Raw genomic sequence first — 15,930 nt, 5'->3', positions numbered from 1 at the left:
CACGAGCGACAGTGACCGTTGGCGACGGAATGTGGGCGTGTCAAGCGATGCGAGTCAAGCGACAAAAGTTCAGAATTCTTCAACTTTATGCAAATAAGCAGCAAATTTCACGAGTGACAACCAATGGGAGTGAAGTCAGTGGAGAGCACGTGATTCATCTGCTGTAGTGGAGTGTAACGGGGTAACTAGGCAACCAGTAGTGGGAACGCCCACTAGCGACCTCAATTGCCAGCCACAAGCGACAAGCAGCGAAAAAGTCGCTGTGTGTCGCTGGCGGTGTGAACGGGGCTTTAGGGGGTGGTGATGGAATCAATCTACTCCATCTACTGTATGTTACGAACAAAGTTCTTAATACCATCTGTAGAAGCACTGTTCAGGGCCAGAACATGATAACCAACACAAATTAATGTTAACAAACATAACCTTATTGTCCAGTGACGTCAACTAATGGAATTCACTAAACAGTTGCGGCACATTTGTTTTCTTCGCAATTTACATTGCACCATTATCGCAATTCTTTGAACAGGAATATGATTTTCATTTAAAGGAGACCATATTATTCCATTTATATGTACGTCTGCATCAATTTTACCCAGGTGGAAATTGCCATCAGCACTAATCATTTTATGGGCATGTTTGATTGATCTTTAGCAAATCTGGATCTAAGCCAGCATGTACTGTAGCACATGCAAAAAAACAGATTTTTTTTTGGGGGGGGGAAATTCATTCTTAGAGAATCTGCGTTTACGCAATATTTGAGACAAAATAAAAAGTTCTGTCATTATTAATCAGCATATTATTAATCAGCATAATGTCTTCTAAAACCCACATAACTTACTTTCTTGCATAAACAGAAAAGGCGTGATTTAGAAAAAAAATCCATACAATGAAAGTAAATGGCTACCACTGCTGTCAGTCAACAATTTCAGTAAATAACTTTTATCTGTTCTTTACACAAAGCTACTGTATTTTTTTTCAGAGGACACTGAATATAGTCAAAGTAGTCATAAGTAATACAAAGTTATGTCATGGAACTCTAGATGGTGCAGGCCGATAGGTTCTAACTCAATCTGATATAATTACATCATCATTCACATGGCGCAGGTGATTGGTTTCCTTTTGCATCAGCAGCCAATGGGATTCCTTATTAACATTCAAATATTTGGCTAGTGCTTGCTGTAGCAGTTGTAGCACGCTTCACAAACCCTCCACCTTCCCCAGCTCCACCTGTATAGATCTGCTATGGGTAATTTCATATATGTTAAATATACAGCAGCAGTATTTCCTACATGCTCACAGCAGCATGTCTGTGGATATATTGGCAGTAGCACATCTCAGTACTTGCTCTGCCGCAGCAGCATCTATTCCGCATATTAACACTGTCATGTATATTACCATCCTAAACTCTCAGAGAGTTGTCATGACAGAACTATTTTTTTTCTTCTTCTTTTTGGAGCTTGACAGCCCATAATCCCCATTCACTTTTATTGTGTAGAAGACAGAAGCTCAGATATTCTGCTGAATTCCCCCACTTTGTCAGTCATTTGGGTTTGAAATAATAGGAAGTTAAATAAATAATAACAGAATTTTAATTTGTGGTTGGACTATTCCTTTAAAAAATGTACTAAAACAAACAGAAAATGTATTATTGTGCGAGTAAGATATATTACAGTATATATTACCTCTCCTCTGGCACCCCGGTGAGCTGTGCAGTCCTGATGGCACTGGTCCCTCCCCCATTGGTAATACATTTAATCTGCTCCCTCTCCTCACGCTTCCTGTGGAGGTCAAAGTTTGCACTACGCCGCTGGCTCTTCCACCTGTTCAGATCCTGCAATGACAGAGGAGAAAACTGAGTGATAAATGAAGAAATACCAGGAAAGAAGGAAAAAATAAAAAAAAATAAATAAAATGTCTGACAATGACATCAGTGTGATGTGTGAATGACCTTTAAAAAAAATTAAAAAAAATCTCCAAGGTCAGTCCAAAACAAAACATTTCTGTTATTATTTGGCTCACTGAGGACCCCCACAGTGCCAACTCAGAAATAGCAATATCTAGGAGAAATGTTGCCAGAATCGGATGTCCTGAGAAATTAATTGTTATAATTTTCCTGTGACAACCCTAGGCTCCAAAAACAGCCACAATAAATACTTTTACTCATTTACTCCCCATAACCAACCGGTTTCACTGACTTTCTTCTGTGGAACATAGAAGATATTTTGAGAAATATACTAACAATATACAATACCAGTATATATATATACATATTTTTTTTTTTTTTTTTTGTCCAAACAATTGTTTGGTTATCAATATTCTTTAAAAGATCTTCTTTTGTGTTCCACAAATGAAAGAAACACATACAGGTTTGAAACAACATGAGGGTAAGTAAATGTGACAATTGCCTTTTTTGGGGTGAACCATACCTTTTTAGTTTTAATCAACACTTTTTTCATTATTATAATCTGTGTGATAAGCAGTTCCACCACCATGATGTAAAAAGTGCTATGCAAATAAGCATCACTTACTTCGTGCCACTTGGCTTCACTTTCCTTTATTCTGTCCCGGATGCTTTGTAATTGTTCCCGCTGAACCCTCTGTATGGCTGAGGGTTCAAGGGTCACCTCTCCAACAGACCTCAGGTGAACATGGCGTGACCCCAGCGGGTCAAAGCTGGAGCAGTTGTTAGATTCCTGTGGAATGGGCTCCAGTGTGATGTCACCCATAGATTTGCTTCTGTTGAGCGAGATGGACATGCTTATTTAAATGATAATCTCCATTCAAAAACCAGAAGTTTAATTGTGTTACACTGACATCTAGAGGTTAAGACCGGAACTGTACCCTGTCCCTGTAAAAGCTGTGTCATAAAGACATTAGCATCAAGTAAATAGAGAAACAAACCAGCAGAAACTCCACACAATTATGGAAAAATAATAGTATAATATTACAATATAACAAGTGTATGTATTACAGTTTATGCCGTAAAACAAAGATTTTTGCAGGAGACACAACATGCAAGGCACTGCTATATAGCATGTAGCACTTTGTAAAATATTGTGTGATGGTTGATTTTATAATTTACTTGAGGGACAAGTGCTTAAAAATGCACACATTCATATAGAAGCAGCCTGCGTAATGGAGCCACAAATGCAAAAGGAATCAGGCGTTTGCTATTGCAAGAGGACACTGAAGCAACGTCAAAAATTGCTGAACTCACCCTGTGTACCGAGAGTGTCTCATGGGAAATCTGGGAAACCATGAAAATATTTGATTGTAAAATTATCTTTATAGTAAATGAATAAAATTTTTGTTTCTGCCCATGGATGATCACTTAAAAAGAATAGTGCACACAAATAATATTCATATATTACTTAAAAAAAAATAATAAAAAAAAAATTCATTTACCCACACTTATGATTTTCAAAACCTGACACACACAAACAAAAGTAGGATGAACCATTTTTGAAGAAAGCAAATAAGAGTCTAGAGATAAGCTGCTAATGATAATAATAATAATAATAATAATAATAACTAAAATAAAAATAATAAATAAATATAAATTATACACACAAATGATGTGCAACTGAGCTGGTATTTTTATTGGCCCCAAAAAAAAGTTAATTTGACATTCCAGTACAAGTTGTTTGACCTCAGACTTTGACATATCAGATAGACACAAACATTCCACTGCGTGAACAACATCAAGAGCTCCAGTTGTCATGACTGTAAACGCACAGAATTTATTACATCATGACAACTGTGAAGCAAAACTATTTAAATCATCTTTAACACTATCAGCTCAATTAACTCCCAAGAGATATTTCATTATGGAGATCTTTTGCTTAAAGCCTACTGTAAAACACTGTAAAACTATCGTAAAGCAAATGTTCTAGATTTAATTTTGCTTGGATCTTATAGAAATGCAAATGCAGTCTTGGGGGCTGTTCTCACAGTTATTCTATGTAAATGTGCTACATGGACTTTTTTTTCAGTCTTGTACCATTAAAGCTGCGAGTTTAAGTCCAGCTTTCCAAACCAGCACTTTATCTGTGCTTACAGTGGATATGCTCAGGCCTTTTTTTAAATCATACACAGCTCGGGCTAAGTCATCTCACACCTATAAATAAATGCGGCTGGGGAAAGGAAACACTGAAATTAGGCTCAGAGTTTAGTTGCATGTTACCAGATCAAGAATTTGTTACAATCTCAAGATGGCCACAACTGCTACATTAGGCTTAAATTAAGCTCCATTAAAAAGGAAGCAAAGTTTTGGTGCAAACATACATAGTATCTGCTGTATAAATTGATTGTACCCACTAAAAAAATTAATGTTTAAGCAAATTAAGCAAAGCTAAAAGATTACGGTGATTATTTACAATTTTACACATTTCCATATAAACATTCTGCACATCTGCCTTTAATTAGAATACAATATCCTTCTCCAAATATATATGGCGTGAGTTAATTATCCAATGCACTACTACACAAGAAAATAAAAACGTAAGAGTGTCTCAAAAGGTGTGGGGGGATTTGCAATCAGGTGAAAAGTTTGAAGCAGGTGCAGCAAGCCAAGGAGTGATGTCAAAATCAGAGTCGTCCTCAGAGGAACCAGACATCTTTCGGCTAGAGGAAGGAGAGACAGAGAGAGACAGAGAAAAGGGAGGAAGCAATAGCAGAGGAAAAGGGAAAAGACAATATTTTAAATAGATGAAAAAGAAAGACCAAGTAAAGGGAGTCACATAAGTATGTAGCACTACTGATGATTAATATACGTAACCTTTCTTTGTTATGTGGCGAGTTTGGGAAAAAACAAACAAATCAATAATATTAATTAATCATTCATTTTATTATTATTATTTGATAAACCTGATCCAAAACAGTCAGGAACACTCTTCATGATGCAAGTTCCTGTTGTGTTTTTTTTTTTACACAGGGGTTGCAATTTTGATTCAGTGGCTCTATGTGGGTTGTAGACATTGGACATTTTGAAGAAAAAATTATTTGGAAAACAAGCATAGGAGAAGTTCTGTGACAGCAATTATGATATTTTATAGATTTCATTTCATTTCTATGATAGTTTTATTGTGAACTGGGGAGGAATGGGACTATTTACAAGATTTCCAACTGGCTCTATGACACAAACCTGAAGCCCTGCATCTTCTTATACCATGGCCTGCGCTGGGACCCTATCCTGATCTTTTTCACATGTAGATCTTCCTCAGGTGTCCAATATTTGGGCAGGAACTTGTCTGAATCAGCCTTGACGGAGGTCTGATGCTCCAAGACGAGCACACGACGGGCGTAAAGGTCATCCAACACAGGATCGGCATATCCTCGGTCCTCATCAGAGTCACTCGTGCCATTGTTTAGGGCTCGCTGAAGAAACTCTTCCTCCAAAGTGGCTAATTCAAAGTCTGTCCGTCCATTTTTAGAGGGAATGGATAACACTCTGCTTCCCAAGACAGAGCCATCCGTATGAGAAGAGTGCAAAAATATCTCCAAGAAGCATATGCATGAACATGCATGCAAAACTGTTAACCGCTTTTTTGTTTTTAGTGCTAGTTAGTGGAATGCACAGCCACATCAAACCACAAGTAGTTCTAGTAATGAGATGAATGCATAGCAAATTAGTGAAGACCCACTAAATGCCAACATAAATCTTGAAATCGAAGGATCACACCAAGCAACAACTCGTTCAAATGTGCTCCACTAGAGTAGAACACCGTTTGGGAAAAACTAAGCACATCTTCTAAATTAATAAGCTTGTTTAGTTACAAATAAACAGATGAACAAAAAGCAGTTAGGACCAGTTGGATGTACATAAGCACAAGTATTAGGGCACCACGGTCTATATTTGAAACACTCTCTAAACTCTGACCTCTGGTTTGATCTCTGGGGCGGCACTGCGGCCAGCCGTGAGGCATCTGACAAGGTCAGCCATGACTTCCTAGCACTTGGGGTCACCATAGAGGCCACCTTGGGGCCTAGAGGCTTTGAAGGGATCGCTAAGTTCACAGGGGCCACGGAGGTTACAGAGCGAAATCTGCGACTCGCTAGGTCGTCCTGCACAAGGTCTGGTTCAGGGCGATCCGCGTCAGAGTCACTGTCACTCTGGTAACTTCTTGCCCATTGGAGGAAGGCAGAAGCAGGAGGGAGGTCACGGTATAAGCCCCTCCCACTTTCACTACAGCCAAAAGATGGTGGACAGACTAAGAAAACCACCTCCAATTACACGCACAATATATATGCTATAGCCAACCCTGTTACATAATCGTCAACAATAAACTGAAGAAAAGACCATATTAATAATCTATATTGCTTTTCAATTATAACAGCAGACCTGCATGATTTAAAAACTCAAGCAGGATATACAGTATACATGTTTAATGGAATGAAATAAGATCTTTTAAAGGGGTCATATGATGCGATTAAAATTTTTCCTTTCTCTTTTGAGTGTTACACACTCTTGGTGCATAAAGAAGATCTGTAAAAAGTTGCAAAGACTAAAGTCTCAAATCCAAAGAGATATTCTAATAATGTACAGTATGTGTTTTTTGAACCTTAAACCGCATAAACACATTTCATTACACCAAATACACAAAATAATGATGTTCTTTTTAGCAACATCATATGACCCCTTTAATAAAAAAAAAAGTTTTTAATAGGTCAACATTTCCTTGAATGGCACAGAGTGATCAGCTGAACTAAACACATGGTGAATATGGCTGGACAATATACTGTAAAAAAATAAATAATAATAAAAAAATAAAAATAAATAGATTCAAATATAAATAAAGTAAAAATAAGTAAAAATATATTAAACTCAATGATATCCAATGTTCTGATACAAATACAAATAATGTAGATTAAATGTTTAATGCAAAAAAATGTAAATTAATAAAAAAAAGTTAAATCAATGTTATTGTGTTTTATTGTAATTTATTATATTGTATTTTACTAAATATTATACAAATTTTTTATATAGAAACTCTTTACACACTGAAAAACATTTACCTATATAAAATGCCATGAAGACTTCTGGGAGCATGAAAACTAACTTAAAAAACAATTTTAAATTAATTTTAAACAATTTAAAAAATGTATAAAAATATATAAGACACTTAAGATTCTTTACGGCCTTTTTGGAAATTTTAATAAGTGAATTTAAAACATTTTAAACTTAAAAACCTATTGACACCCTACTGTAATATCTGTTCAGCTCAGCAAAAGTTGCCATCCAACATTTTTATGCAGAGTCAGTTTCTGAAGCAAAGTGAGCCAGAAGAGAGAGTATCATACCTAGTGAGGTTGCCTGCATAACTCCTGTCTCCCTGCTGGTATTCCTGCCTTTTCTTCCTCAGGGCAGATGGGACAAGCACTCTTTCTCTGATGGGGGCATCACTTTTACTGCCTTCTGCCATCCTGAAGCAATGTTCCGCTTCTGCGTCACTACCGCAACCTGGGAGAACACAAGAGGGTAAAAGAAAAATGATGAACAAACAAGATCAACAGTCAAGCGAGATGTCAAACAAACCTTACATATTTGTGCGCATATTCTGTGAAGAGGTCTAGACTAGAGCGGTTACATGTTAAGTGTTCTTTTATTACTTACGGTTTACTGGAATCATTTCTTAGAAAGTTATTTGAGAAACCAGGATATTCTTGCAGGCTACATGATGCCACTGTCTCATTTTTAATGTGTGTATAGTTCATATCTTTTAAACAGCACATTATTTTGCTTTGGCATTAACATTTCAGTATCATGACAATCCTAGAGCACCCCACAGTCTTCCATCCTTCAATTGGCAGCAGCTCTATGCATTACAGAATGGGTGTGGAACGATCAAGAATGTCACACTTACGTGAATGGATGGGGCGAAGGGACAAGGTCTAGGTAGTGAACTTTCATTACCAAGTGTTTGAGAGATGCAATATGGAAGTCACAAAGTAAACAAGACATTGTGATTTTGGTGAGAACACTTGGAGATATTAAAGCAACAGTATGGACCATCATGTCCTGAAGTAAATGTTTGATGATTTTGCTCATTTGAGGTAAAGAAATAACCGGCTTTCTGACAAGATGCGCGTTAAATATCGCATGCGATTTATCATGCAGCCCTAATTGGTACACTTAGATGCAACCTAATAATCAGTTAATAATCTGATCAATGGCTCAATGGGACTGAAAATCATTAATTTAAACACCTCAGTTGATCCAAATGAGCTTGATTGGATTCAATCTGATTAAAATGGGTGGTGTAGATCTTAATTTGTTAAAAATGAAAATAGCCATGTAAACCTACTGCAAAACCACTTTCTCAACTGGATTCAAAAATACCTTGTGCACATGCATAGGGTCATGATATGCATGTTTATCATGATATGTATGATCTGTTTAATGGTTTTGACAGAAGTCTCTTGTAAATGTAGTCTTATAAGACTATTTATTTGATCAAAAACATAGCAAAAATATTAACATTGTGAAAAATTATTACAATTTAAAATATCACATGACCCTTCAGAAATCATTCTAATATGCTGACTTGATGCTCAACATGTTTTTTTTTTTTCTTCAGCACTCTTTGATGAATAGAACATTTAAAAAACAGCATTTTTTTCATACATTTTTGTAACAAATCTAAATGTCTTTACTGTAACATTTAATCAATTTAATGTATCCATGCTGAATAAAATTACACTTCTAAAAATTAAAATAAAACTTCCCGAACCTAAAACATCTGAAGGGGTGTTAATAAACAGTACTTTCAAAATCTGAAATGTGATTGGATTCAGGCAGATTGATGAAAATCAGTGCATGTTAGCACACTCATTGTCCACTGCAAAGTTCCCAGAGTGACGGCCAAATCAAAAAGAGCACACAAGTACAGTAAAAAGGGTATTACACAATTAATAACACCAACAGACACACACATCCAGTCTTACCTTCACTGCCGGCTCTAAGTGTGCAGTCTGAAGCCACACTGAGTGTGCGAGACTCCACTGAGTCCAGGCTCTCGACTGAGTCCTCCCTCCTGTAGCCCGACTGCTTCAGACTGAACAGATCTTCCCTGTCAGAAAACCAGCCCTCCGCGTACCCACTGTCCCTCACACTTGACTTAGACTGCACAGACTCCTCCAGAACCTGGAAGAAAGTGAATAAAGAGCCAAAACTTCAGAGAGGGTTGAAAAGTGAGTTTTAACGAACAGACTTGAGCTCCAGTAGACTTTTACAGTGGTTTTTCATTTTACTGAATGAAGAAATTACCTACATACGGAGTAATATGTCAGCCAGTTCATTGATAATTACTATGCGGGGACCTGACTTACACGGACTTAAGCTTGACTGAATCATTTTAACAGTAGCCAAAACTAATGGGAAGTTCTGGACCTGCATGATGTCCTTTGTAAAACACCAAATCACACGAGACTCAATTGTAACATCCTCCTATTTGAGTAATGTAATGATTCTGACTAGCGAGTGGCTTGTTTGTCTTATGGATCTATTGCAATGCATAAACGCTTAATAGAAATTCAATTGTAAAAACTTGAAGGTATTTTAAGCTATAGACATCAAATAGAAATTTTATCATTTTTATATTTTTTTATTATGAATTTGTATCATTTACGCAACAAATCTCAGACTTACACCCTTGTTTATTTTATAAATATTTACTATAATAATAATAATACTGTTAAAAAAAATCACTTACGGTATAAAGCTATAAACACATCAAACTGACATTTCATCATTTGCACAACTCAAAGATCCACATTTTATAAATATTTTATATAATAATAATAATTTTTAAATATTAAAAAAAAAATGTAAAAGGTATTTTATGTTATAAACACAACAGATTTGATTGTTTGTGCAAACAACTCTCAGACTTGTTCCTCTTTATTTTATAAATATTTAATACAATAATACTAGTCATATTTATTATTATTATTATTATTTAAAAGTAAATTCATTACTTTGAAGTTATTTTACACTATAAACAAAAAAAAAACCCTGACATTTCTAGTTTTACTTTTGTGGAAAAACACTGATAATTACATCTTTGTTTATTTTATATAATAATTTTAAAAATTAAGAAAAAAAAAAACCAAACAATTAAAAACTAAAAAAAAAACAATGTAAAAGTTTAATTTTATTAAAAGGTATTTTAGGCTATAAACACATCAACTTACATTGCACTTCCTTGAATAAAAAGGAAATAATTTTTTTTTTTAAATCACGTCAAAAGTAAATACCTTAGATAATGCTGTGCCCAGCAAACCTTCAAAGGCTTTTAGATTCAGCTGTGGTCCAGTGTAAAACGGATCAGACTGGGCCTTCCTCCCCAACCAGTATATAGTTATCAAAACCTGTATGTAATAACAGATAGAAAAGAGAGAGAGAGAAAAAAAGACTTTAAACAAATGACAAAATATAATTTAAAACAAAGATGAAAAGAAACTTGAATCTGTAATTGTCTTTTTCCTAATTAACATGTAAAGATTAATTTATAATTTCAATATTTAAATAACAACAAACAAGTTTTAACATGAGATGACACAAAAGCCTCTGAGAATTCAGTGTTGTGCGTGATTGTGTGTGGCATGAATGGCTTCTGTGTACCAGTTACATTCCTGTTCTCATTTAGAAAACTATGACTGTTCTCACACACACACACACACACACATGGTGCCAACAGGACAGGAATGTGGCACACGTATAAGACAATGGAGACAACAGGGCTTTGTGGTGCCTGTTGGATCTGTAAGATGAATTATTCTAATGAGGAATCAAATATTAGCAAATCAACATATTACCAATAAAACAAAGATGCATGGCAGATGGGAACCTGCAGATGCTGCGGTTCCAGTTCAAATTCCTTTTACATATTCAAACCTCTTATTAGAAATAATGCCATCATCAGTACCACTTATCTTTTCCCCCCACAATATTACTTACTCTGAAACAATCATGAGTGCACTGGAGAACAATCGGACACTCGTGAGCATATAAGTGAGCTATTTGAGAACCATATGGAGGTGTAAAACTAAAAACACTTTTCTAAATTAAACAATTGTTCATATTTCAAAATGCTGGTCTTGAATCGAGTCATTAATCCATATAGTGCATGCAAAGCAGTGCTTTAAGTGGCTTTAAATGACACCCTAATAACACCTTCAGCAGAAGAGCGCAATGAGATAAAATGACAAATCAACTTGTTTGGTATGCAAACTAAAGAGTCAAAGGCCAAATTGAGTTCACATTAAAAGACAAGCCATGCACCTTCTGGTACATGCACCTTTCTGGACTCACATGATGGACCATTTAGTTCAAAAGTTATTGGTTAGCGATTAAGAACAAGCTTTTAATAGCAGACAAACTTACATTTTTCAGTCTCCTGCTTGTCTCTTCACGTCTAAGCAGAAGGAGAGAAGGATGTTAAATGTGATGAACATTCACTGTCAGACACTCCGATCAGTTCCGGCTCACACTAACAGTACCAGCAACTAAATCCACCCCATACCCTCCAATAAAATTAAGTCATTTCTATAAATGGACCTCAACTACATACCACATAAGCTTTACAGTAAGTCACTAATTATGTACACTGATTTGTATTTATAATAAGCATTACAAAGCTTACAGTGCTAATTTAACAAAGACAATCAGCAAGTGCTGAAAAGAAACCCTAAACTATCCGACAGAGGAACATACTTGTTCCCACAGAGTGCTGACGCCGGACATGTGAGCCATCCGTCTGTCACCATGAACTAGCAAATATGGTTTTACAAAGGAATTCAGCTATTTAAACACCAGATGCACATTACACAAAAGCGTCATGCTACCTTAAAAATAAGTCAGACAGGCTATAAGAAAACAGAACTTGAGCTGCAGTTCTGAGGTTATTACAGTAAGTGAAAGTGTGTATGTTATTTCATTGAGCCCTAAACCAACATGACCGCGAGAAAGTATGCAAGTTAAAAATAGCAGTCAGATCCACTATAGCTTCACCATAGCATTTGGTTTGAAGGGACAGTCATATGGAGCTAAATTTAGAGGTCACTGTGCCCCCCCACCACCCTCTCGCGCCCCTCGTCCCTCTACAAGGCCAATGGTAGGGACTTTAAGCTCTCAGCGGAATGGGCAACATGATTTATTGTTCAGGGTTGAGTCAGGACCTGGAGAATGAGGCTGTGTGATGAAATTCACAGAGCAAGAGTCGGGACTGAAATTAGTTATTGGAAATACTTCATGGAAATTCCATATGGTTTTAAAATACCTTTTTGTATTGATAGGGAGAGTAGAGCGGTGGTACTCAAACAGAACGTCGGAGCCTACAATAACAAATTATTATTAATATATTAAAATAATCTAACTGAAACCATATTTCTTCCATACATATTATTGAACAACAGGGGGTCTTCAAGTCAAAATGGTTGAGAACCACTGTAGTAGAGAGAGGACAAGAAACAAGTTAAAAGAAATGGAAAACAGAATATTACACAAGCCAAACTAAAACTCATAATGTCCACGTGAGCACCGTAGCTCAACTTCTAACCACAAAGCCATACTTAAGACAACTAATGCATGTATTAAACAATCTATTTCTTCTAAATATCTACACAATGTTATTACAAAGACAAACATTTTCTTTTGGAATCTTTTCAACTCGTCCTGCTTCTAAAACAACTTGGATTTTAGGATGACATCAGCAAGCCCTCTTATTTTTAACCCCCTTTTCTCCAATCACACGTGATATAGATAGATACAACTTTTACAATTCCATCGAAAGCAAACCGAGCCATGAACGTCATTTCAAGTTGACTAATGTTTAACCCCAAGAGTGGTTTATGCTCAGAATACATCTTCTCTGGCCCGGATCATAATAATGACAGACCATGTGTCAATGCATCACGACTGACTGCTCTGCCATTTAAATGCCATCAGATTTGATTCAAAATACATTTCCGTAAGGCAACTTGATTAAAACATAGGTCTATGTTGGACAGATAATGTGTGACAGGACCCATCCAGCCTTTCATTTGGTATTTAAATGTAATCGGACTGCAAACACTATTCAAATGAACCCTCTTCCTGCAGGCATATAAAAGACTTACGTCTTTCTTTATATTCACATAAAAGAGTTTAAATACAGATAGATAGGTTTGCATCAGATGTTTAAGGCTTATTGAATTAAACAAATACAATGCAAACGAGACATTCGAAAGCACAGGCAACAAATCCAACTTTGACAGTTCAACCATTTACTGCACTGCAGTGCAACAAAGGGGAAAAAAACGGCAATAAGAATTTCTGCTTTCATTTCCCTCTGCTCACCTGACAGTCACACGTGTGGACACATCTTGCAGGTCTCCAGGATGGAAGAGCTGTGCCTCATTAAGCCCTAGTTTCTCACAAGCCCTGAGAAACACATTCACGTTGTCCTGAAGAGAGACCAGTATTGACTATTGCAGCTAGTGTAAATGAAAAGGTAGACATCCTCAATTCTTAACCACCCAGTGAAATAATACAGTTGAGACAGTAGAGAAGGCAAAGAGCTTGGATGACGAAGCTCCACTGAGAACAGACCAGCACAAGAGATGGACTAGTTGATCAGAAAAGGGGTGGGAACTGAAGGAGACAGTTGTCAGGCACTATCCCACACATTCTCAGCATTTACTACTGGAATGCTCTGGACTCACATGGGAAAATTTCTTTGCATTTGCACTATGTATATACAAGTTTTCCGGAATCATTTGATAATAAAAGTTGTTTCATTAGAGACTAACTGGTTGACCAATTCATAATTCTAAGATAAATCCACATTTAAAATATGCTCACCAAGCCTGCAATGGGAGTGGAGAGTCTGTTCACTCGTTTGATGATGCCCGGCTTCAATGTGTTGATTAGACTGAAAACAGACAAAAAATATACTTTAAGTAAACCTAAAACAAAAGAAAAATTTGCAAACCAATACATTGTTGTGCTTAAAGAAATAAAAGAATCATTGAAAAAATAACTTACTCGCACAGAAGGACCCCGTCCTCTAAGGCCACTCGAAAGCTTTTACTTCCAAACTGCTTTTTCGTCACTTCCTGTTAAGGAAAGAACCAAAACAGATCACATGCACAAACTAGGACTAACAACATATAAACTGCTCTTTTTAACTTTTTATTCATCAAAGAATCCTGAAAAAAAATCACAGGTAATCACAGGTTTCCAAAAAAAAAAAAACTGTTTTCAGTACAGTAAATCAGCATATCAGAATGATTTCTCAAGGATCATGTGACATTTAAGACTGGAGTAATGGAAAATTCAGTTTTCAGCTTTGCTACCACAGGAAATAAATTACATTTACAAAGTATATTAAAATAGAAACCCATTATTTTAAATTGTAATATGTCATGATATTACACTTTTTACTGTATTTTTTATCAAATAAATGCAGCCTTGATGAACAAAAGACTTCTTTCAAAAACATCGCAAGACAATATTACAGGCCTTATGAACGGTGTAAGTGTATAGAATTAGAACATATTATATATAATACTTTATTAACAAAAACATAAAAGCAAATCCTGTCAGCAACAGATTACGGAGTAAGAATTCAATTCATTGAGTGAATGTCCACAGACAGGAAACCCACAGGCCCTCTCAAAAACATGGCATGCTACTTTCCACACATTTCAGAGCACATTCTGATCTTCAGTCATCATATGCAATAGCACACCACATAATTGATGTTCCTGCCATTAAGCAAGCAAAACAAACTGAGCAAAATCAACAAAAAATTCTCGCTCTTTTCATACTGAATCGGTTTCAGTCAAATGATCATCCATGAAGTCATCCTATCCACACATTATAATTGTGCACATTCAAACAGGACCTCAGATTATGCCACACAGTACAACATGTTTGGAGACTGAGGTGCCCAAGCAAAGAGCACCTGGCTGTACCAGTCATGTGGTGGAGTGGGCATTTGGCAAGCAGAATGTGGCAAACAACTCAGGAGTCCATTGTGTTCAGATTGAGATGCAGTGAAGCATCCATGCCTGATGCCTGCCCAATTTTGCATCCTGATCATCAGCTTGTTTTGGCACATGGAATGTAATTCATCAATGGCTGCTTGTGTACGTTCCACATCAAAAGAGACTTGATAGAGCCGAGGCAGAATCTAAAAGATCTAACAGCAACTCACAATTGCATTATTTTATCCCAGCTTATACATTTCCAAATACATTTCAAAGCATAGAGAAGTTCTACTTTCATAGTTTTGCATGTTTGAATCACATGCAACCAAAAACACCGCTATTCTAGGTGGCATAGGAGTGACATCTGTTTGTCACTGAACTGTAGCACTGTACTTTATAATAAGGGCACTACTCTACAAATTTTATGGTCTTGCTATAATGTAAATGTCTTGCTGCAAACTGCAGGATGACATAATAAAAGCCACTGATGAAAGCAAACAAAGCATTACATCATTATTCAAAACAATCAATAGTTTAATAAGGACGACACATGGTATCTAGGATTCTATGGCGCTGATGGTACTTGGCTACTTTGCAAATGGTTTAAAGCTGATAAAGGAAGACAACCACAAATGGTCCAGGTTATCTAAGACTGCTTTAAAAACCATAAGCATTCAAGACAGAAGGGAACATCATGATGAATGTTATCGTGTCTAGTTTCCATTAAACTGGTCCTTCTAAAACAACATTCAAGAAATAAAGCATTTCCTGAGAACTCACACACATCAGTCTATTTATTTATTGCATTCTGAAAAGTGCACGTAATACTAAAGCGGAGCTAATTGGGCTAAAGCTTCAATATACCCGTCAGGTTACTTAAAGCCTCATGAGCGACAAAGAACAAAGTCAACCTCAACAGAAGATGAAGGTGAAAAGACCTGCAATTTTGCAGCCAGATGG

General features: G+C 36.3%; 1 pseudogene; it reads right to left on the bottom strand.

The window, feature by feature from the left end:
• LOC107734548 (LIM domain only protein 7-like) overlaps window positions 1-15,930 on the bottom strand; it is a 47,175-nt pseudogene that overhangs the window by 29,904 nt on the left and 1,341 nt on the right.

This window comes from Sinocyclocheilus rhinocerous, unplaced genomic scaffold, assembly GCF_001515625.1.
Source record: "Sinocyclocheilus rhinocerous isolate Xijiao unplaced genomic scaffold, SAMN03320098_v1.1 scaffold580, whole genome shotgun sequence".
Classification (NCBI taxonomy): Eukaryota; Metazoa; Chordata; class Actinopteri; order Cypriniformes; family Cyprinidae; genus Sinocyclocheilus; species Sinocyclocheilus rhinocerous.
Note: the sequence above shows the minus strand (reverse complement) of the source record. Positions and strands in the feature narration are given on the sequence as shown.